Source organism: Notamacropus eugenii, chromosome 3 (assembly GCF_028372415.1).
Source record: "Notamacropus eugenii isolate mMacEug1 chromosome 3, mMacEug1.pri_v2, whole genome shotgun sequence".
In the NCBI taxonomy this organism is placed as follows: Eukaryota; Metazoa; Chordata; class Mammalia; order Diprotodontia; family Macropodidae; genus Notamacropus; species Notamacropus eugenii.
In genome coordinates this window covers 377525309-377547620 of record NC_092874.1, presented here as the reverse complement: position 1 = coordinate 377547620, position 22312 = coordinate 377525309, and the positions used below count along the sequence as shown (strand labels likewise).

General features: G+C 44.0%; 1 long non-coding RNA gene across 1 annotated transcript; it reads right to left on the bottom strand.

Moving 5' to 3' along the window:
* Nucleotides 1–14940: 14940 nt before the first annotated feature.
* On the bottom strand, nucleotides 14941–21958 carry LOC140497015 (uncharacterized). The gene is made up of 2 exons (XR_011964502.1): nucleotides 21452–21958; nucleotides 14941–15833 (listed from the first exon to the last, which is right to left on the bottom strand). It is a non-coding gene; the product is annotated as an uncharacterized lncRNA (long non-coding RNA).
* Between the last annotated feature and the right edge of the window lie 354 nt (nucleotides 21959–22312).

The window sequence follows — 22312 nt, the reverse complement described above, 5'->3', positions numbered from 1 at the left end:
GTAAAATGATTGGAATGCTAAAAATACTTGGTAATGAGTCTTTTCTGGCTACATAACCTGGAGTGTCATGTGAAGGGAGGGGGAGGAGAGGGAATGAGAGATGGTGAGCTTATAGGATAGGTTTTTTTTTTGTAGCTATAAGGGACAATTGGGTCATTCCAGTTATGAGTCCTGTAGTAATTGTCAACCTGTGAGGTCAGATTTAACACTGTTAAGATTCCTGGTTCATCCCTGCCACCATGTTAAGTTACTTCATTCTCAGTTGTTACTCACCGTACTTCTTGATCCTATATGTGTCTCTTGAACGTAGGTTGTGATTTGGCCACCTGCTGCATAACAATATATGCCCTTCCATTTAACAAATGTCTGTTATGTGCAAGGTACCACAGCAGGTGATGGGAATATGTGAGCTTGTAACTTACATATAGATGTACATTCTATTAGGTAAATATGAGTGGTAAATGAGAGGCTCTGTCTAGGCAAAGTATAATGAGAACTGAACAAAGGAAAAGGAATTTAAAAAGATGGAAGTAGGGATAAGAGATGTTAAGTTGAGATGAGAACTGAATAAAGGACCAAATAATGAATGAGAAGGGGAGGTAGAAGACCCTAAAACTTGGTTGGAATGTTTAATACGTAAATGGAGATTATTCAGTGATGAGACTTGAAATATTTGGATCCAGACTGAGGGGGACCTTGACAGGATCAGAAACATGAAATGAGCTGGTGAAAGTTTTAAAAATGGAGGAAAGCTGTGATACGAGTGGTATATAACTAGGGTGAAGAATTGTAAGAAGAGACCAGTTAGGAGTTATAAGACAAGGCAATTTCTTCATATGACATCTTCTGAACCCTAAAAGTTCATGATTTTAAGAGATGAGGGTAACTGGGAACAATAAATAACCTTTCCTCAGGCATGTGTGGAAAACCACTTGCCTTGTTTCAATCCTGAGTTATTTGTCAGTGGTCCCTGTGACCTTAGATGCACTATTTTGCGTTAAGATCTCAGGTTATTTTATTATACCCTATCTTGGTTTTGGTAACAGCTAAGGATTAGCATTGTTTCTGCCTTTCTCATTTTTTTTTTTGAATTACTGGAAATTTCGACTTCCATAGTGCATAATATTTGCCTTGATTTTAGTGTGGGCGCCTCTTCTCTTATTTTTCAGGTTTATGTCTCCTTGATTAGATCATTGTCTCTAGGGCAAATAAGTTTTCATGGTCCCCATTAGATTCTTCTAATTTCTGTCAATCTTGAAGCATCTGTTTCCTGGCAGTGAGTTTTCAGATAGCTATTTACATTCCTTGTCAGCTTTTCAGAATACTTTGAATTTGCAGCAATGATAAAAGATTAATGTCCCTATTATTAATTATCCCTTCTCTCTCCCCCACCCCCTTTAGTTGTTTAGGAATGCTGAAACACTGCTTGTGTGTCTAACTTAGGACTTTTGTTTTCTTTCCTGTGAATTGGGGATTGGATTATGGAACAACCTCTTGATACTTGGAGCTGGGGATACTTGGAATCCAGTCTGTTTTTTCTTGAAGGAACAACATCTGGAATGAGAGGGGAGACCGGAGGATAGAAAAAGAAGTTCAGGGCATGGAGGTTGGGTGACATGATGGTAGATTTTACCTCATAGGAAGGTAGGGGTTGGGACTTAGAAGATGGCCACCTGAAGACTGCCTGGCTGCTACATACCTACTTTAGCAAAACCTAGAAATTTGCACCAGACTGATAATAAACTGCAATGAGTTTCCATTCCAGAATCGTACAAGTGGCAGAAAGCCAAGAGTAACAAGAAGGGGGAGAATAGAGTAGCCTTCCACCTTAATGAGACATAGGCTACAAAACTAAAAGCTTGCATGATTCTCTATCTGAGGTAATGAGAGTGGATGTTTTTTAGAAATCCAGGTGGTCAGATATTCCCAAGGTAGAGACTTTATGGCTGTAACCATAGTGCCCCTGTGTTAACACTAGCTGAGGCACCTAGTAACTGTTTCCTAACTGTAGTGATGAAATAGGGCCCTGAAAACTCAGCACCTTCAACTTTGAAGATCCATGGGGTCTTAGCGTGGGAGGTGTTCCAACGCAGGAATCAGAGCTCCAAAGTGAGAACAAGCAGACAGCACCTGAAAAGTACAGCAAGGGGTGCTTCCACAAAACCTAAATTCAGGTAATTAAATCTAAAGAGAAGTTTGAGGAAAAAATGAGCAGAGACTTAAAGGTAAAAACTACATAAAAGACTACATGAATACAGAGAAAAAATTAAATGCTCTTCAGGAAAGATGTGAAACAAGGACATATACTTTAGAAAAGTGTAAGTTTTAGCTAAGCAATTGACTGAAAACCAGAACACAAGTCATGACTAAATTAAAGAGCCTGAAATGTTACAACAACCAAAAGACTTAATTGAGAATCGTTGGAACATCTGAATCCTATGTCACAAAAATCTGGACACTGAAGAGATCATAAATGGAAACTTCTATCTGAACCAGAGGACAAGTGAAGATAGACTGTACTAGTCATTTTGAAAAGATTGCCCCTAAAGGGCAAGTGTTGAGAATGTCAGTGGAAATTGAGAGCTCCAGTATCAAAGAGCATTTCAAATGTCTACCACAGACAAAACAAAAACCAACCCAGTTCAGGTACCAAGAAGCTTAATTTCTGTATCAAAATTTACAGCAGCTTCTATTTCATGGAACGTATCTTCCTATTTAACAACTCGGTTTTAAATGCATGTCTCGGGAATTAAGGTACTTGTTAGTAGTTAGAAAATGGTTCCTTAAATAAATTACACTCTATAACATCTGTTTTTTAGGGGATTTGGCCATAGAAAAAGTTGTTTGTGTGAAGTTCATAGTGTGGCCTGAGTATCCAATACACATTGGTATTGTGTGTGTGTGTGTATACACATACATACACACAGAGAAAACTAGCTATGACTATTAGCAGGAATGATAAAAAGAATCCCTAAGGATCTAGGAGATGGAGAGCAAGTGAAACTTTGACGTGACCTGTGCAAAACTTAGCTATATAAACGGTATATTCCTCAGGAGGAGATAGGGACTGAAGGAATAATTGAGACTCTAGGAGTATCAAAGATAATAAATTCTTTTAAGAAAATGGAAGGAGGGCTTCAATGTAATGCCAGAAAAAAAGACAAGTCTGTAGGAAATTGGACTGTGGCATCAGGTTAAGGGATCAAAGAATGTGATAACAGAAAGGAAAGAGGAGTCACTCAAATTGGAATTGGTCACATAAAAGATTTAATAAAGAGGAGAAAACTGGATCCCATGAAGAGGTGATAGTTTCTTGTTGTCCAAGCAATGGTGATATGAATGCACAGTTGCTACCAGGTGAAAGATCATGTAGTGAATGAGGAAGAAAAGAATAAGGAAGAAAAGAGGACTAGTCAATGGTGACTTGTTCAGGGATCAACTGGGTATTAAGAATGAAAAGGTGTGTTGTCTTCCCCAAACGTGTATTCAGAATGGATGGAGAACTTCCCAAGATTTGTCAAAACTGATAAAAGAATTGTTGCCACTAGAAGTGAGAAAGTGGTGTCTCAGAATGAGATTTAGCTTTTTGGAAAGACTGGCTATAAGCAGGGATTAATACAGGCTCTTGGCCAGGAATTGATTTCATTAATGAAGTATGGGGCAAAAAATCTTTCCAGAGACTTGCAAATGTAATCAAAGTGGTTTTAAAGTCGAAAAGGAAGAGCAGAAAGACTGCATATTCACTAAGCTAGATACTATGGGGAGTATGGGCAGTATGGAATGATGCCTAGAAGCTCACAGAAGGCAAAAGACCAAGAAAGAATAAATCCCAAGACCTCAAAAGTGTACTCAAATACACAAAATGGGGTAACAACCAGGTGAACTAGGGTTCCTAATGCAAGTATAAAAACTATATAAAAATCTCTGAAGTGGTTCATGGTGGGGGTGGGGGTAATATTCAGGGACAATTCACTGCTACCAAGTGGTGATGATAAATGGCAACTGGAGCTTCAGGACCTGATGATACTAACACAGCTCAATGTCATCTGCTGCAAAATAGCTAAGACTTTGTAATCCTCTTGCATGCAAACTGACCTGGAGATTGAATTGTTATTGATATGGACCTTGTATCATGACTACTTAGTATTTCCTGTTCCATCTGCCAAACCTATCACTCCTTGAGAGCCGCATCAGGTAGATCATTCCAAATTCTTGCCCCTTTAGAGCTTATTGAGGAGTATTCATTTATTCTGCGGGAGCTGAAGGAAGAATCCCCCCTCACTTTTGTCCAGGGACTCACTATTGTCACCAAATCAGCTAGGGGATTCACTTTTAGTTGAATTCACATTTTCTGTAACTAAAAACAATTTTACCTCCCCCATGTTATTAGAAAGGCAATGCATTTCCACCCATGGTCCTTCATCCCCTTTTTAGGAATGAGCTAACTAAACCATTACTTGGAAAAGGAGACCAGTCAATTAAGGGATCCTGAACTATTTAATCCTCTGGGATGTATAGGGCCTTGAGAAGTGATGATAAGGGCCCAGGCAATATAATGCATGGGATGAAATAAGAAAGGGCTGGGATGGGGGTGGTGGTGGGGAGAGTTGTTTAAAAGTAGTTAATCTTTAAGGTAGGTCTTCTTGAAAGTGAAGAGACCCCTCTAATTTCAAAGGTTAGAGCTGAGCAGTGATAGCTTCTGAGAAGTGAGATACCTAACCTTGATAATTGGGACGATAATATCAAAGCTGGTTTTTTTCTGAGTCCATTCTAGTGTTAAACATTGTTACCTTTGGATGATATGAGATATAGAAAATGAACAGATAGTGGTCTAATCCTGGATCTTCAAAGCAAAATGGATAACCCTCATCAGGTTGTGGGTTAACACTTGTAAGTTCTGATAGTGGCGGCCAAAGTGAGGGATTTGACTGGCACTGCAATGGTGTACCCTGAATTACCATTAACTGTAGCAACAGCTAATCTCATGTCCTAAGATAGGGTAAGGAGTGCCAACACAATAACCTTTGTACTATATACTATATATAGTATGCTTATTAGTGGCTCTTTGAAAATTACTTGTAGTTAATTTTGTTTTGATAATGATTACTATTAGGCACTTACTACAATGGCACTGTTATAAGAACATTGGTTATAAAGATTTCCTCCATATATCTAGTGCACATTGTCTCACAATTACATACGATATCCAGTGGAATTACAATAGGTTCAAAGTGTTAGTAGAATATGCAAATGGCCAAGGCAACTCACAGTACTGCAGACTTTGAAAGTTCTTTCTTTGAGAAATCCTCACCCATTTCCCTTTAGGTACCTATAGTATCTGATGTGGATAGAAACAGTTAAAATAATATTGACTTTGTGAAGCCCTTGGTGCCCTAAAGTCTCCCCTTACCACAACTTCCCCTTATCCAGGACCATATATAATTCTCTGTCCCCGACCCTCATCCTGGGAAACTGGATTTCTTTATTTTGTATCATTCATAGTCCTCACCCTGTGTCTTTATCTTGCAAGACTTAACCTAGATCTCCAACCTCCCCCCACCCTTCCCAGCCCTGCAAGGAAACCCTAAAATCATCCTGTATAAGTCTGATTCTTTTCCTATATATTACGGCCTTTGTTTAGCTCCTTGCTAAATCTCAGGCCTGCTGCTTTAGCATTAATAAAACTCCCAATGGCTACAGGGAAGGTCTAAGTGAATTCATTCACATTTTGAACCAACTCTCTCATCTCTCTCTCTTCAACAATATCTGGTGGGTATTTTGCCCAGTTGGGTTTCCAGGGTCTACCCTTCTAAGCTTTACTCTTGATCGCAAGAGTAAATTCACTTTTAGTTGAACTAACTCTTGCTCCACTAATTTGTTTATAGAATCAATATTTATACCATAAACAAATTAGTGGAGCAAAAAATAGTGTATTTATCAGATTTATGGAGAACAGAGAAATTCTTGACTAAACAAGAGATAGAAAACATTATGAAGTGCAAAATGGGTAATTCCGATTACATTAAATTGAAAAGTTTTTGCACAAACAAACCCAATGCAACCAAGATTAAGAAGGAAGCAGAAAACTGGGAAAGAATTTTTGCGACTAGTGTCTGTGATAAAGGCCTCATTTCTTTTTTTTTTTTAAATTATTTTTTAATGTTTAACAATCACTGCCATACAATTGAGATTTTATCCCCCCCACACCTACCCCCCACTACCCTCCTCCCTCTCCACGACTGCATACAATTCTGTATAGGTTCTACATATACTTTCCTATTGAGTATATTTTCACTATAGTCATGCTACGTAGTCAGACTAAAATAAACAAATCAAAACATGATACACAAAAACATACACATACACAAACATGATCTGCTACATTCTGCGAATGACTTCCATATTTCTTTCTCTGAGTGTGGAAGGCATTTTGCCTTGAGAACCACCTTTGGGATTTTTTTTTTTAAGAAGTTCTTGCGTTATTACGAAATTCCAAGTCTACCAGAAAAAACTCTTGCACACTGTGGTCGTTGCTGTGCGCAAAGTTCTCCTGGTTCTGCTCCTTTCACTCAGCATCAGGTCATATAAGTCCTTCCAGGCCTCTCTGAAGTCTTCTTGTTCATCATTTCTTATGGCACAATAGTACTCCATTACATTCATATACCATAATTTATTCAGCCATTCCCCAATTGATGGACATCCCCTTGACTTCCAGTTTTTGGCAACTACAAAGAGTGCTGCTATAAATATTTTTGTACATGTGGGACCCTTTCCCATTTTTATGGTCTCTTTGGGATACAGACCTAGAAGTGGTATTGCTGGGTCAAAGGGTATGCACATTTTTGTAGCCCTTTGGGCATAGTTCCAAATTGCTCTCCAGAATGGTTGGATGCGCTCGCAGCTCCACCAACAATGAATTAGTGTTCCAACTCTCCCACATCCTCTCCAGCATTTATCATTTTCTTGTTCTGTCATGTTTGCCAATCTTAAAGGTGTGATGTGGTACCTCAGAGTTGTTTTGATTTGCATCTCTCTAATCAATAGTGATTTAGAGCATTTTTTCATATGATTATAGATATCTTTAATTTCTTCCTCTGAAAATTGCCTGTTCATATCCTTTGACCATTTATCAATTGGGGAATGACTTGTATGATTATACATTTGAGTCAGTTCTCTATATATTCTAGAAATAAAGGCCTCATTTCTAAAATATATAGAGAACTGAGTCAAATGTACAAGAATACAAGTCATTCCCCAATTGATAAATGGTCAAAGGGGATGTGAAGAGGGAATTTTCAGAGGAAGAAATTAAAGCTATCTATAATCATATGAAAAAATGCTCTAAATCACTATTGATTAGACATGCAAATCAAAACAGCTCTGAGGTACCACATCACACCTATCAGATTGTATAAAATTGTATACCATCTCAGGGAGGGAATGGGGAAGGAGGGCAAGGGAGGCAAAAAAATCTAAGATATATGGAAGTGATTGTATAACACTGAAAACAAAATAATTTAATTTAAAAAAAGATGTCTAACTTTTTAAAACAGCTTTCTTCTTTGGGTGATTTCCCCACTGTATGCAATGTCTCCAACTAGTCTCCATAGGTGGCAGTCCCGCCTTGCAATGTCTTTCATTTGGGGAAAAAGAACTACTCAACTGTTGGATAGCTTTAGTGTGTGACAAGACCAGCGAAGGACAAATAAGGATGCTAAGGCTATAGGTTTACAATTCTTGCTTTAGAATCTTGGAAAGCTCAAGATAGATGACATTATATGAACTGATGGGGATATAAAACTCCTTCACAAGCATTGAACCATAGCTCACATTTAAGCAAAGGGTAAAGGCATGCTGTTGGCTGATAAGGGATAGGAATTAAGGGTAGGATTAATTTAGGTTATAGGAGATGAATGAGAATGATAGCATGATGTAATGAATAGTGAGAAAAACTAAAGTGATGTTGTCTCATTTAATAATTGATTTTACTCTGTAATACACCCTATTCCCAATTTTGTCAAGCCTCATTTTTCAGTTAAGCTCAAAAGTGTGGTCTCTCCCTGTTAGAACTTAAAGACATAGGTGGCATGGTACTGGAAGACTGTCCATGTTTCACAGGCATACAACAATGAGGTCAACACAACAAGACCTTCAGTTTGGTAGTTAGTCTAATATCTCTTCTCTCCCAACGTTTGCTTTGGAGCCTACCCCCCCACAAAAAAATTTACTCACTAACCAGTTTTACCTGGAACTCCTGTTTTATTTACCTGTAAACAGAAACCAATTTAGGCTGAACACCTTCCCAAAAGACAGTTCTCTGCACTTGTCTCTCCTTGTAAAAAATGGTGGTTTGGTCTCCCTAAAAGGAAGACTGCCTGGGTGATCCTGATTGGCTGGTTTTGATTTTCTAACAGATTACTAGAGGCAGTTGAGGCCTATAAAACAATTAATGTTCCTTAATTGTCAGAGATAAGCGATCAGCCATGCCTAAAGGCCAACCCACTTTTCTCAGCAGGAGCTAATTGTAAAGCTTCCCAACCACCACATGGCCTTCTTTCCTGTGTCTCAATATAAATGATTTTTTTTTGGTACCATTTGGGTCACAATAACTGTGTGTCCCTGATCTTTTCTGAGCCTTGCCCAAGTCTCCATTAAGCATTATATTAGGTGTCATGGGACCCTGAAAAGCCTTGGCATATAAATGGGATCTATAATAACAAATGATAATTAAAAACAATATTATTAATTACTACTCTTCATTCTCCTACTGGTTTGATGAAAATGATGGGGAAATTCAGAAGCTGCTAAATGAAAAAGGAGAACTTACCAGTAGGATAGTTCATCCATTTCTTTTTTTTTTCTTTATTTATTTAACTTTTAACATTTATTTTCACAAAATTTTGGGTTCCAAATTTTCTCCCCTTTTGTCCCCTCCCCCCACCCCAAAACACTGAGCATTCTAATTGCCCCTATCACCAACCTGCTCTCTCTTCTATCATCCCTCTCTGCCCTTGTCTCCATCTTCTCTTTTGTCCTGTAGGGCCAAATAACTTTCTATACCCCTTTACCTGTATTTCTTATTTCCTAGTGGCAAGAACAGTACTTGACAGTTGTTCCTGTTGGGGGTGTAAGCTCAGTTTTCACTTGGACAGTCTCGGGCAGGTAAAAGTGAGGACCTCTAAACCTCAGAGTTCTCACGAGGCCCCCCAGGGAACAGCTGGGGATTGAGGCATGAAACACGGGCTATCTCGTGCATTTCCACCTCTTCTCAGTGGGAAACTTACTGGGGAGAGCATCCCACCCTTGAGATTGGTCCGTGGTCTGAGCACACCTGTTGTTAATTAGCTAGGGGCTGCACGGTATTCACGTGCAAACTAAGCCTGGGAGAGCTTAAGTAGGGACAGGAAAGCCTGAAGGCCCTCTTCTGGATTCGGGGTCCCCGGGGGTTCTTCTTGCTTCGGGGCCCTTAGAGGGAGGAGGGTCCCTCCCCTCTTCTGCTCCCATCCTCTTGCTGTATGATCCTTGCCCCTTGGGAGGAGGAGGATTCCTCTCTCCTGAGGAAGAATTCACCCTGCATATGGATACGTAACTAAGACCCTGAATAAAGCCTAACCCTTGTTTGACTCTGGAAAGTCTTTTCTCTCAATATGTTTATCCGGATGGCCACTGAAGACCAGTGAAAAGGTAAGAAGACTCGGGTAGCTCATCGGCCTCTAGGCCGAACATGTTCCTAAAACTTTGAGTTCTAACTTCTTTTCCTCCCTCCCTCCCCACCCCTTCCCTTTGGAAGGCAAGCAATTCAACATAGGCCAAATCTGTGTAGTTTTGCAAATGACTTCCATAATAGTCATGTTGTATAAGACTAACTATTTCCCTCCATCCTATCCTGTCCCCCATTACTTCTATTCTCTCTTTTGATCCTGTCCCTCCCCATGAGTGTCGACCTCAATTGCTCCCTCCTCCCCATGCCCTCCCTTCCATCATGCCCCCCCACCCTGCTTATCCCCTTATCCCCCACTTTCTTGTATTGTAAGATAGGTTTTCATACCAAAATGAGTGTGCATTTTATTCCTTCCTTTAGTGCAATGTGATGAGAGTAAGCTTCATGTTTTTCTCTCACCTCCCCTCTTTATCCCTCCACTAATAAGTCTTTTGCTTGCCTCTTTTATGAGAGATAATTTGCCCCATTCCATTTCTCCCTTTCTCCTCCCAATATATTTCTCTCTCACTGCTTGATTTCATTTTTTTAAGATATGATCCCATCCTCTTCAATTTACTCTGTGCACTCTGTCTCTATGTGTGTATGTGTGTGCATGTGCATGTGTGTGTGTGTAATCCTACCCAGTACCCAGATACTGAATAGTTTCAAGAGTTACAAATATCGTCTTTCCATGTAGGAATGTAAACAGTTCAACTTTTGTAAGTCCCTTATGACTTCTCTTTGCTGTTTACCTTTTCATGCTTCTCTTCATTCTTGTGTTTGAAAGTCAAATTTTCTTTTCAGCTCTGGTCTTTTCATCAAGAATGCTTGAAAGTCCTCTATTTCATTGAAAGACTAATTTTTCCCCTGAAGTATTATACTCAGTTTTGCTGGGTAGGTGATTCTTGGTTTTAGTCCTAGTTCCTTTGACTTCTGGAATATCATATTCCACGCCCTTTGATTCCTTAATGTAGAAGCTGCTAGATCTTGTGTTATCCTGATTACATTTCCACAATACTTGAATTATTTCTTTCTAGCTGCTTGCAATATTTTCTCCTTGACCTAGGAACTCTGGAATTTGGCCACAATGTTCCTAGGAGTTTCTCTTTTTGGATCTCTTTCAGGTGGTGATCTGTGGATTCCTTGAATACTTATTTTGCCCTCTGGTTCTAGAATCTCAGGGCAGTTTTCCTTGATAATTTCATGAAAGATGATGTCTAGGCTCTTTTTTTGATCATGGCTTTCAGGTAGGCCCATAATTTTTAAATTGTCTCTCCTGGATCTATTTTCCAGGTCAATTGTTTTCCCAATGAGACATTTCACATTATCTTCCATTTTTCATTCTTTTGGTTTTGTTTTGTGATTTCTTGGTTTTTCATAAAGTCATTAGCCTCCATCTGTTCCATTCTAATTTTGAAAGAACTATTTTCTTCAGTGAGCTTTTGAATCTCCTTTTCCATTTGGCTAATTCTGCTTTTGAAAGCATTCTTCTCCTCATTGGCTTTTTGAACCTCTTTTGCCAATTGAGTTAGCCTATTTTTCAAGGTGTTATTTTCTTCAGCATTTTTATGAGTCTCCTTTAGCAGGGTGTTTACTTGTTTTTCATGCATTGCTTGCATGTCTCTCATTTCTCTTCCCAGTTTTTCCTCCACCTCTCTAACTTGATTTTCAAAATCCTTTTTGAGCTCTTCCATGGCCTGAGCCCATTGAGTGGGCTGGGATTCAGAAGCCTTGACTTCTGTGTCTTTCCCTGATGGTAAGCATTGTTCTTCCTCATCAGAAAGGAAGGGAGGAATTATCTGTTCACTAAGAAAGTAACCTTCTATAGTCTTATTTTTTTTCCCTTTTCTGGGCATTTTCCCAGCCAGTGACTTGACTTCTGAATATTCTCTTCACACCCACTTTGCCTCCAGATCCGCCCAGCCAGCACTTGGGGTCTGAAATTCAAATGCTGCTTCCCAGCCTTTGGGTGGGGGCAGGGCTGCTATTCAGTGTGAGATTAAGTTCAGGTGCTCAGGTTGGGGTAGGGCTGCCTCACAGGCTCAGTTCCCTCAGGGGGTTTATGCGGAGACCTTCAACAATGGATCCTGGCTCCTGCCTGCTTGGGGAGCCCTTGTCTGCTCCCGCCTCCGCTGCTGCCTCCCAAGGGTGCCTGAGTTATGGGGGCACCCCACTCCCCTCTGGACCCACCAAAGAGACCCTCTCACCGACTCTTGTCACCTGTGGGTGGAGGGACCCGTGTGGCCACTGGAGATTCCGTCCCTGAAGCCTTTTCGGATCCACTCCTCTCGGTGCCATGCGGCCAAGGCAGGGCTGGGCTCGGCTCCAGGTCCGCAGCGTGAAGGACCTTTTGCGAGAGATTTTCAGGGCTCTCTGGAACAGAAATCTCGTCCGCTCCGTTCTTCTGTGGCTTCTGCTGCTCCAGAATTTGTTGGGAGTTCTTTTTTACAGATATTTTATGGGCTGTGGGTTCGGACCTAGTGTATGCGTGTCTTTCTATGTCCGTTCATCCATTTCTAAGAATGCATTTAATTCTATCAAAAATAAAGTACAAGTAAAGGTTAGAGAGATGCAGGATTCCTGGCTCAGTAAGAAGGCAGATGAAATTCAGTTTTAGGCTGATAGTAACAATCCAAAGTGCTTTTATGATTCCCTGAATGCTATTTACAAACCAAAAACCTATGGTGCATCACAACTACTCAGTGCTGATGGAGCCACATTGATTAGTGATAAAGACATGATCCTAGAGAGATGGGCTGAACACTTCCATAGTGTCCTCAACAGACCATCATCAATCAATACTGAGGCCATTGACTGTTTACCTCACTTCCTGTGAGGAAGTTCCTCACTGAACTTCCAACTGAAGAAGTGGTTTTGAGAGCCATTAGGCTCCTTTCATGTTGCAAAGCACCTGGTGCTGATTCTCTTCCAGCTGAGATTTACAAGGTAGGGGGACCATTGCTCATAGAAAAACTGACTGAAATTTTCCAGGTTATATGGCAAGAGGAGGTTATCCCTCAGGAGTTCAATGATGCCTCCATTGTCCATGTCTATAAAGGTAAAGGGAATAGATTGTCCTGTGACAATCACAGGGGGGGGGGGGGTGTCTCTCTCTTAGTTATTGCTGGCAAGATTCTTGCTAGAGTCCTCCTTAATAGGCTGATTCTTCACTTGGAAGATGATCATATTCCTGAGAGCCAGTGTGGCTTCAGAAAGGGTTGAGGAACATGTCAATATGGTGTTTGCTGTCTGACAGCTTGCATTGCCAAAGCTAGCTCAGTGTTTGGGAGGCTCTGAAGGAAAGTGTGAGAGAGAAGAGGTATTAGACTGACTACCAAACTGAAGGTCTAAAGAGCTGTTGTGTTGACCTCATTGTTGTATGCCTGTGAAACATGGACAGTCTACCAGCATGGCACCATGCCAGGAAACTGAATCGCTTCCATTGGAACTGTCTTAGAAAGATTCTTCAGATCACTTGGCAGGATAAGGCACCAGACACTGAGGTCGTTGCTCGAACTAAACAGCCAAGCATTCAAACTATGCTTCAGAGAGTGCAATTCTGATGGGCTGGCCATGTTGTTCCAATGCAAAATGCATACTTGCCAAAAAAACTTTTATGGAGAGCTCCTATGGGGCAGGTGATCACATAATGGTCAGAAGAATTGGCACAAGGACACTCTCAAAGTCTCTCTCAAGAACTTTGGATTTGATTGTGGGACATGGGAGACATTGGCAGAGGACCACTCAGCATGGTATGCCCATATCAGAGAGGGTGCTGTGCTCTATGAGCAAAGCAGAATTGAAACAGCACAAAGGAAATGTAGGATGTGCAAATTTGGAGTATCCACCCCAAATGTTGACAGGTACTATCTGTGCCCAACCTGTGGTAGAGCATCCTGAGCTCATATTGGTCTGATCAGCCAGTCAAACACACTGAAATTTGACTTTATCATGTATGGTAATGTCATTTTCATCCTTTTTGAGAACAAAGGACAACAACCATATGATTAGGATGGTCCTAGAAATGGATTGCCCTTTTGAATCCCAATGAGCTTATATCATGAAGTTTAGGTGCCCCTAAGGAGGAGGGTAGAGTGAATAAAATTGGTTTCCTTCCTTCCTTCCTCCCTCCCTCCCTTCCTTCCTTCCTTCCATTAGTGGTACTAATGGGGTTCAGACTCTGGGAGCCTTCTTGAACTGCCCTTGAATCTTCCCACTTAAGCCCATGGGCTTTTCATTATCACTGCTCAGGTCTCTGTTGCAGCCCCCACCCTTGATCCCATCAGCCCCCACCCTTGATCCCATCAAAACCCCATTTCCCCAGGCTGCTGACCACTCCCATCTCCATTCCTATACCGCCCCTATCAAGATCTCTGAATTGTCCCACCTGCTTCCTACCCAAGCCCTCCATTGTCTGATATCTCCTGATTGCCTCTAACTGTTTATGCGTTAACCTAATCCTACTGAGGTCCTCCTTGGACTTCTCCTCCACACCCTCTCTTAACCCCTTCTTCTATTACCCTAGACTACCAGACTACCCCCAGATCCCTTCTAGAGTCTTTTCTGTATTTAGTTCCATCTTGCCTCCATGAAGGCACTCAGATTCAAGCCAGCTCAGACGCTGTCTAGCTGGTATTCTATCTGGCCCACTTGTTAATACAAGCCTTACAAATGCTTAGGTTCTTTAAGAGCCAACAAAATTTGGCGAATCTTTAATAAACTTTGTTTTCTTTGGCTTTAAGAAGGCTTGAGTTGAATTCATTCAAGCAGGACCTGGCATGTCAGTATTTTGGGGTCCCCAGCACCCCTAAACCTTGTCAGTACAAGGACCTCCAGGGATAACACAAGACTCTTATGGGGTCTTCGAAGTCATGATTATTTTCATAATACTAAGGCATTATTTGCCTATTAAAATACTTTTCTCTTTTCCAACTACATATTTGTGTGTGATTGTATTTTCTTTACATGCTTGAACTAAAAGAACATGTTGCAACTGAATGCAGAACAGATGAGATACAACAGATATGAGAATCAAGCTGTCTTTTATTGTTAAACATGAAAGATTGGCAAAAATATGTAAAACACCATTCTCACTTTTTGCTTTGGAAAATATAGTTTAAAAAAACAACAGATAATTAATCTATTATTTGCCCTGACCTGCAGGGCCAGTATGAGTGGGGGGATCGAGGAGAACACCTACCTGAAGGGGATGGGTGAAAAGAGGAGTGAGACCAAAGGGGTGGTAAGCAAGGTCTGATTTTATTATCAGGGTTGCAAACTTATATAGAGAAAAGACAAAGAGATTCCAAGCAAATTCCGTGGTGGGCCAGCTCTATCTTAGGATATCGTACTTTGGCTATCTGTGTTTACATAACATCTACTGCTTCACCAGGTCCCGCATTGGTATGTTTGCATAGCCTCAGGCAGTCCCTTCTCTTATCTCTCCACGGGATCGTGGGGTGCGGTTTTTCTTCTCAGGCGGGACGAAAGCAAGCAGGTTAGAGGAGGTACAGGTGGGGGGCCTCAGTCCCCGACATGTCCCCCTTTTGACTAAAATTAAAACATGCGGGCGGACTGAAATTAAAATATGCGGGCGGGTGAGAGGCCTGTCTTAGGCTATGAGGCTGGTTTCCATATTCAGAGCGCTTTTTCGGCAGATGACCCTGTCTTAGGCTAAGCAAGGGGATCTACGTGGCCGAACAGCCACGGCCTTGCTCTACTCCCGTCATAGGGAACAACTGCAGCCGCGCCTATGATCCTGATATATGGGGCCTCAATATTCCCGTCATGGGCACTCTCACAGCTGCCGCTCCGTGTTTATCCCCTAAAGGCCTTCCGCCACCGCATGCAACGGGACTCTGACTGCACAAGCTTGGAGAACTGAAGTCCGTCCTCCTCGTTGTCTGCAGGGTTCTCCAGAAGTGCCAGGCGATGATAATGGATATTGATAGGGCTTTTAAGAGAAGCCTCAATCTGCGTTTTAATGAAAGAGGTTAGTCTACTAAAAGCCCAGGGCCCAAAAGAAAGAAGTAGGAGGAGACCAATCAAGGGTCCAAGGAGAGGGAGGAGATATGGGAGGACTCCATTCAAGCCACTCCAGAGGGGATTTTCGAAAAGTTCTTTGCGTCATCTCCTGAAAAACAGGAAAAGAAAAACAGATGTGTCTCAGGGAGGTGTAGTCCCCTGGACGGTATTGTAAGCATCTGGCTTGTCCATCAACTTGATCAGCCTTTCAGGCAACCATCTAGCATTTTGGCACTTTGAATCATAAATACAAGCATGGCCTTTGCCCCAGATTAACACAGGATCAGGGCCCTGCCATTTGCCAAGAAGGGGATCTTTCCATTTTGCCTGAGCGTAGGTTTGGGCCGTAGAGGAATGCCAAAGGCGGTCTGCTGCACTCTTTGCCGCAGCGTCAAGGGTGAGAAAATTTAAAACAAAAAGGGCGTGATTGAGCAACGTTTTGGCATTGCCAGCTCTGGGATAAAGAACTTCCCCCCCTGACTGTAATTTCAGGACCATGTTTTTCAATGTTTGATGGGCCCTTTCCACAATTCCTTGCCCCTGAGGATTATAGGGTATGCCAGTTACATGCTTAATATGTAGTTGTGTACAAAAGGATCTGAAAGAAGAGCTGGTGTAGCCGGGGCCATTATCTGTCTTAAGAATTTTGGGCTGCGGGAGGACTGCCAAGGCACTAATGAGGTGATTAATGACATGCTTGGTGGCCTCTCCAGGTTGCAAGGTGGCAAAGATAAAACCACTGAAGGTATCAATGGACACATGAATATATTTAAGCCGACCAAAAGGGAGGTAATGAGTGACATCCATTTGCCAAAGCTCCCCGGGAATGAGACCTCGGGGATTGATACCAGTATGAGGTTCAGGGAGAAGAGTCAGGCAGCCAGGGCACTGTTTCACGATCTGTCTGGCTTGTTCCCGGGTGATAGGGAACTTGAGACGAAGCGTATGGGCATTAAGGTGATGCAGCTTATGGGCTTGCGTGGCAGCAGCAACAGGAGAGGTAGACAGAGCAAGTAAAATGCGACGAGTTGCCTGATCAACCTGATCATTCCCTTCAGAAAGGGGACCGGGGAGGTCGGAGTGGGCACGAATATGTCCAATGAAAAAGGGGTGCTTGCGGGAGAGGATTAGAAGCTGAAGAGTGGCAAAAAGAGGAGACGCATTAGTGGAGGGACGAATATACGGGACAGTTTCCAATAGAGGGACCGAATGTGCAATGTAGGAGCTATCAGTATAAATATTGAGAGGACCCGGAACAGATTCAAAAACCTTGATGACCGCTGCAAGTTCCACCAGCTGCGCAGAGATGAAGGGTGTGTCAAAAGAGGTGGCCTTTCCATCAACACTGAAGGCTGCCTTCCCTGTGGCGGATCCATCAGTGAACGCCAAATGGGCGCCTCTGATGGGCTCCGCCTTGGTAATCCTTGGGAAGACAACAGGTGTTTTCTGAAAGAACTGGACAAGCTTGTCTGAGGGATAATGATTGTCTATAATCCCTGGGTAGGAAATGCAGTTAACTGCCCAATCGTCATCATTCTGAAGCAGCCATTGAATCTGTGAAGCGGTGTAGGGGCAGGCAATATGATCTGGTTCCCGACCAAAAAGCCGAAGGGCTGCCTCTCGCCCTAGGCGCAGGAGGCCAGCCGTTAAATGCGGGTAGGAGGGGAGGATCTTTGTAGGTGTGGCTGGCATATGAATCCAAAACAACGGATGCTCCTGCCACAATAATCCAGTGGGGGAAAAAGCGGTAGAAAAAATTAAGAGCCAAAGAGGTTTTAGAGGAGCGTAATACCCAATATGTTGATCATGAATAGCTTGCTCAATTAAGGCAAGGGCCTTACGGGCCTCCGGCGTGAGAGAACGGGGTGAATTTGGGTCGGAGTCTCCTTTTAGAATATCAAACAAGGGTCTCAATTCCCCCGTAGTGAGCTTAAGATAAGGCCTAAGCCAATTCAATTCTCCCAGAAGCTTTTGGAAATCATTAAGGGAACAAAGGTGACTTACTCGCAAGCGAACCTTCTGGGAGAGAATGCGATTAGTTAAAAGTTCAAACCCCAAGAAGAGCTGCGGGGGGTAGGTTTGTATTTTATCGGGGGAAATTTTAAGGCCCCGATTTTCCAATGCCCTAATGAGCTCCTGTGATACCTGGGTCAATTCCTCATCATCTGAACCTGCAAGGAGGATATCATCCATATAATGGATGATATAAAGCTTGGGATACTGCAAGCGAAAAGGGTCAATTGTTTGTGCTACATATTTTTGGCACAGCGTAGGGCTATTAGCCATGCCTTGTGGCAAGACTTTCCACTGAAAACGCGGGGAAGGGCCCACACAATTGGTAATAGGAACACTAAAAGCGAAGCGCTGGCAATCGGAGGGGTGGAGGGGAATGGAAAAGAAGCAATCCTTAAGGTCAATTGTAATCTTAGAGAAACCTTGTGGTATGGCTACAGGAGAGGGGAGCCCAGGTTGAAGGGCCCCCATAGGAACCATAGTTTTATTGACGGCCCGCAAATCATGTAAGAGCCGCCAGTTACCTGACCTTTTCTGGATAACAAAAATGGGCGTGTTCCACGGGGATGTGGACGGTTCTATGTGCCCTGCAGCTAATTGCTCCTGCACTAAAGCGAACGCTGCTTCCAGCTTTATCTTGGGTAAGGGCCACTGGTCTACCCAGACGGGTAGGTCATTTTTCCACGAGATCCTATCTGCCTGGAGTGCAGGAGGACCCGTGGCCCTCACGAAAAATGGTTCTGATTATCTGGGCCTTCAAAGCCAAGGCCTGCTCGCCCTTTCCTCCCTTCAGCAACAATTGGGGACGGTTGTCCTTGCCCTCTTTTGCCTAGCCTTTTCCCTGGGAGAAATCCCTGGGAGACCATCTGACGGGTTACAACTGTATTTGGACTGCACATAATTATCCCCATCTGAGAAAGAATATCCCTTCCCCATAAGTTGACAGGTAGGCCGGGGACCACAAAAGGCCGGACAGTCCCTTTATTTCCCTCCTTGTCTTGCCAGGGCAACCATTGGGAACTCTGTAGAGTATAATGGGACTGGCCTATGCCCTGTAAGTGCGTCATGGATGGTTGAAGGGGCCAAGAAGGCGGCCAGCTATCTTTTGAAATAACAGTTGAGTCAGCTCCGGAATCTAATATTCCTTCAAAAGATCTGCCTTGAATGGTAAGCGTAAGCATGGGGCGGTCCTGGGAAATGGCCTGAACCCAATAGATGTCTGAGGACCCGGGCTTGGAGTGGCCTCTAACGGTGGTGAGGGCAGGGTATGGGGTTTGTAGGGGGAGCGGGAGAGCCTGTGCAAGGCGTTGCCCCTGATAGACAGTGAGGGGTCCCTGTAGGGTTGAAGCAAGTATCTGGATTTCCCCCATATAATCACCGTCAACAATGGAGGGGTGGATTAGAAGGCCATTAATAGTAGTGGAAGCACGACCAAGAATAAAAAAATAAAAATTGGGGGGCGGGGGGCCAAAGATGCCTGTAGAAATTATATGCACCCCACCTTCAGGGGTCAATATTGTGGTGGAGGCGGCACACAGGTCCACCCCTGCGCTTCCTGAAGTGGCTCTGTAGAGTTGGGTGTGGGCGGGCTGGTCCCCGAGGCCCGCGGGACGGGGATCGGCTGGGGGGCCCGGGGCTGGCCCCTCCGGCCGTTTCCCTGCAGGGGGTGGCCATTGACATCTGTCGCGGAGCGACAAGTGTTCGCCCAGTGCTTCCCTTTCCTGCATCTGGGGCAGAGGGTGGAAGGTTGAGAACCCCTATTTTGGGTTGGAGGAGGGGGGGTATCTGGCGAGCTGGGGCACTGCCGGGCAAAGTGACCGGGTTGCCCACAGCGGAAACACTCCTTCTGGGAGTCCCCCGGCTGGAGAGCCGCCCCGACAGCTAAATGTACAGCCTGGGATATTTTCGTAGTAAAAGGATCTATGTCTCTGCAGAGGCGGATCATCTCCTCTAGGGTTTTATCCCTCCATTTCCCGCGCAAGGCAGAGCGACAAGCAGTATTGGAGTTCTCATATGCCAGACGCCTCACAAGCTGATCCTTAGAGGCCTCCTGACCGAGGGTCCGCTCGGTGGCCTCCAGGAGCCTGCTAACGTATTCAGAAAAGTCCTCCTGAGTCCCTTGTATTATTTTATTAAGCGGGGCAAGAGGAGAACCAGGGGTTGGTAAAGCGCGCCAGGCGGCAAATGCCGCGTTGGCGGTTTGCGCCAAGAGGCCTATGGGAAGGCGGCGTTGCTTGGCCTCACCTGCATATTTGCCTTGACCACTCAGCTTTTCATAGGTCCATTTTGAAGCGGGGGAGTTGGGGGACTTCCCATTGTTCTTTGCCGTGGATTGACAACGATCATAGAAGTCGGCTTTCCACGTCAAAAATTGTCCCCGTGAGAGAACAGCTCGAACCACGCGGAGCCACTCCGCCGGCAAAAGATACCCTCCACGGGACATGGCCTCAAGGGCGGAGAGGGTGAAAGGGGCATTGGGGCCATATGCCTTAACAGCGGCATTGAGATCTTTAAGCCCCTTGAAATGCAATTTTCGGTATTCCGGCCATTCCCGTTCCGCCTTCCTACTGCTCTGCCCTTCTTCTCCCTCCTCTTCCTCCTCCTCCTCCTCCTTATTCTTTTCCTCTTCCTCCTCCTCTCCCTCACTCGCGGAGGAGTCTGTAAGTTCACCCGCCCCAGGGGTTTGTGGGGGCCCAAGTCGGCGGGACCGAGTTATAACGGGGAACATCATGGGCTGCGCTTCTTTTGAGTTTTTAGTCTTAGCGCCAGTCCTGTTGGACGGGTCCTTGGTCGACTGAGGCTTACTGGGAGAAAGAATGACTGAGCTCTGGAGGGAGTGCTGCAGGGAACTCAACTCCGAGGAGAGCTGTACATATTGCTTTTGTAGGTCTAAGACTTCTCGGAGCTCCTTAACCTGGGTGGAAAGTTGGTGTCTAGCATTGGTAAGGACTGAGGTAGTGGGAACAGGGGGCAAAAGTACAGGGGCGCAGGTTTGGGATAAGTAAGGAGGAAGCAAATGTTGAAGAGCAGGCCAATCGGGATCATTATATCGGGCAGCCTCATCCTCAAGTTCCGCTTCATCCCCAGGATCTAACGTATCAGGGTCAGGATTCTTTAAGGGAGGGGTCTTGTGTTTAGTAATAATAGGGAAAGTTAGGGACTCGGTTGTAGGGCGGGGCCCTGTAGGGAGGGGAGGATAAATGGGCTTTGGTGGCTCTGGCGGAATATCAATGACCACGGACGGGGGCCTTGGGGGACTTTTGGCTATTGAAGGTAGTGATTTTACAGGAGCCGCCCGTGGTAAGGGGCGCTCTAGTGACTTAACAGAGGCGGCCCGTGACAAAGGGCGCAAGCAAAATTCTGCCACCGAAAGGAGCTGTCGCTCACCCGGATCTCTGGAGGCGGATTCCACTATGTCTCTAATGATTCCCCAATAGGAAAAGACAGAAGGGGGGACGGCCTCCGGGCCCTCAGTTTGCAATTTCTTATTAAGCTCTCTCCCAACCTTTTGCCACTTGCCCGGATGGATGTCCGGCCCGTTAACAATAAACCAGGGACAGACCTCATCAACAAAAAGAAAGAAGTTCACTAAGTCCTTTTTCTTAACCTTAACTCCTCTATCCTTAAGGGCATGCTTAAGGTCATGGATAAAGACCTGTTCCTTGGAAAGGTTGGAACCCATGATTAGAATGAGGCGGACGAAACTCAACTTACCAAAACGCAGGGGCTCTTCATGAGCGATGAGAAGGAAGGGGTCGCGACGAATCGTCTCTCAATGTTGGTCCGCCTGGCAGAAGTCCGGACCTCGAGCCCCACGTCTGGGCGCCACTTGCCCTGACCTGCAGGGCCAGTATGAGTGGGGGGATCGAGGAGAACGCCTACCTGAAGGGGATGGGTGAAAAGAGGAGTGAGACCAAAGGGGTGGTAAGCAAGGTCTGATTTTATTATCAGGGTTGCAAACTTATATAGAGAAAAGACAAAGAGATTCCAAGCAAATTCCGTGGTGGGCCAGCTCTATCTTAGGATATCGTACTTTGGCTATCTGTGTTTACATAACATCTACTGCTTCACCAGGTCCCGCATTGGTATGTTTGCATAGCCTCAGGCAGTCCCTTCTCTTATCTCTCCACGGGATCGTGGGGTGCGGTTTTTCTTCTCAGGCGGGACGAAAGCAAGCAGGTTAGAGGAGGTACAGGTGGGGGGCCTCAGTCCCCGACAATTATTATTTTATATGAGTGTTTTTTTAAAAAAATCTGCTAGTTTTGATTTTTAACATGCTGAATATCAGTAGATATAACACAATGGAGCAAAAAGTTTTTTTGGAGTCCTGATAATTTTTTTAAGAGTGTAAAGGGGTCCTGAAACCAAAAAGTTAGAGAATGGTTGGTCTAGTGTAATGAATGGGAAGTGGCAAAGAGCGACACCGTGTGGTGCTGGAGGGAATATTTTGCTGCAAATAATAGCCCCTTCCCTACAGGAGGAGCCTGATTTGCATGAAGCATCTGGAGATCTGTAGATCAGAAGAATGGAATGAGCATTTACAAATGGGCAGTCATTGTGGAATTCACCCTCTGC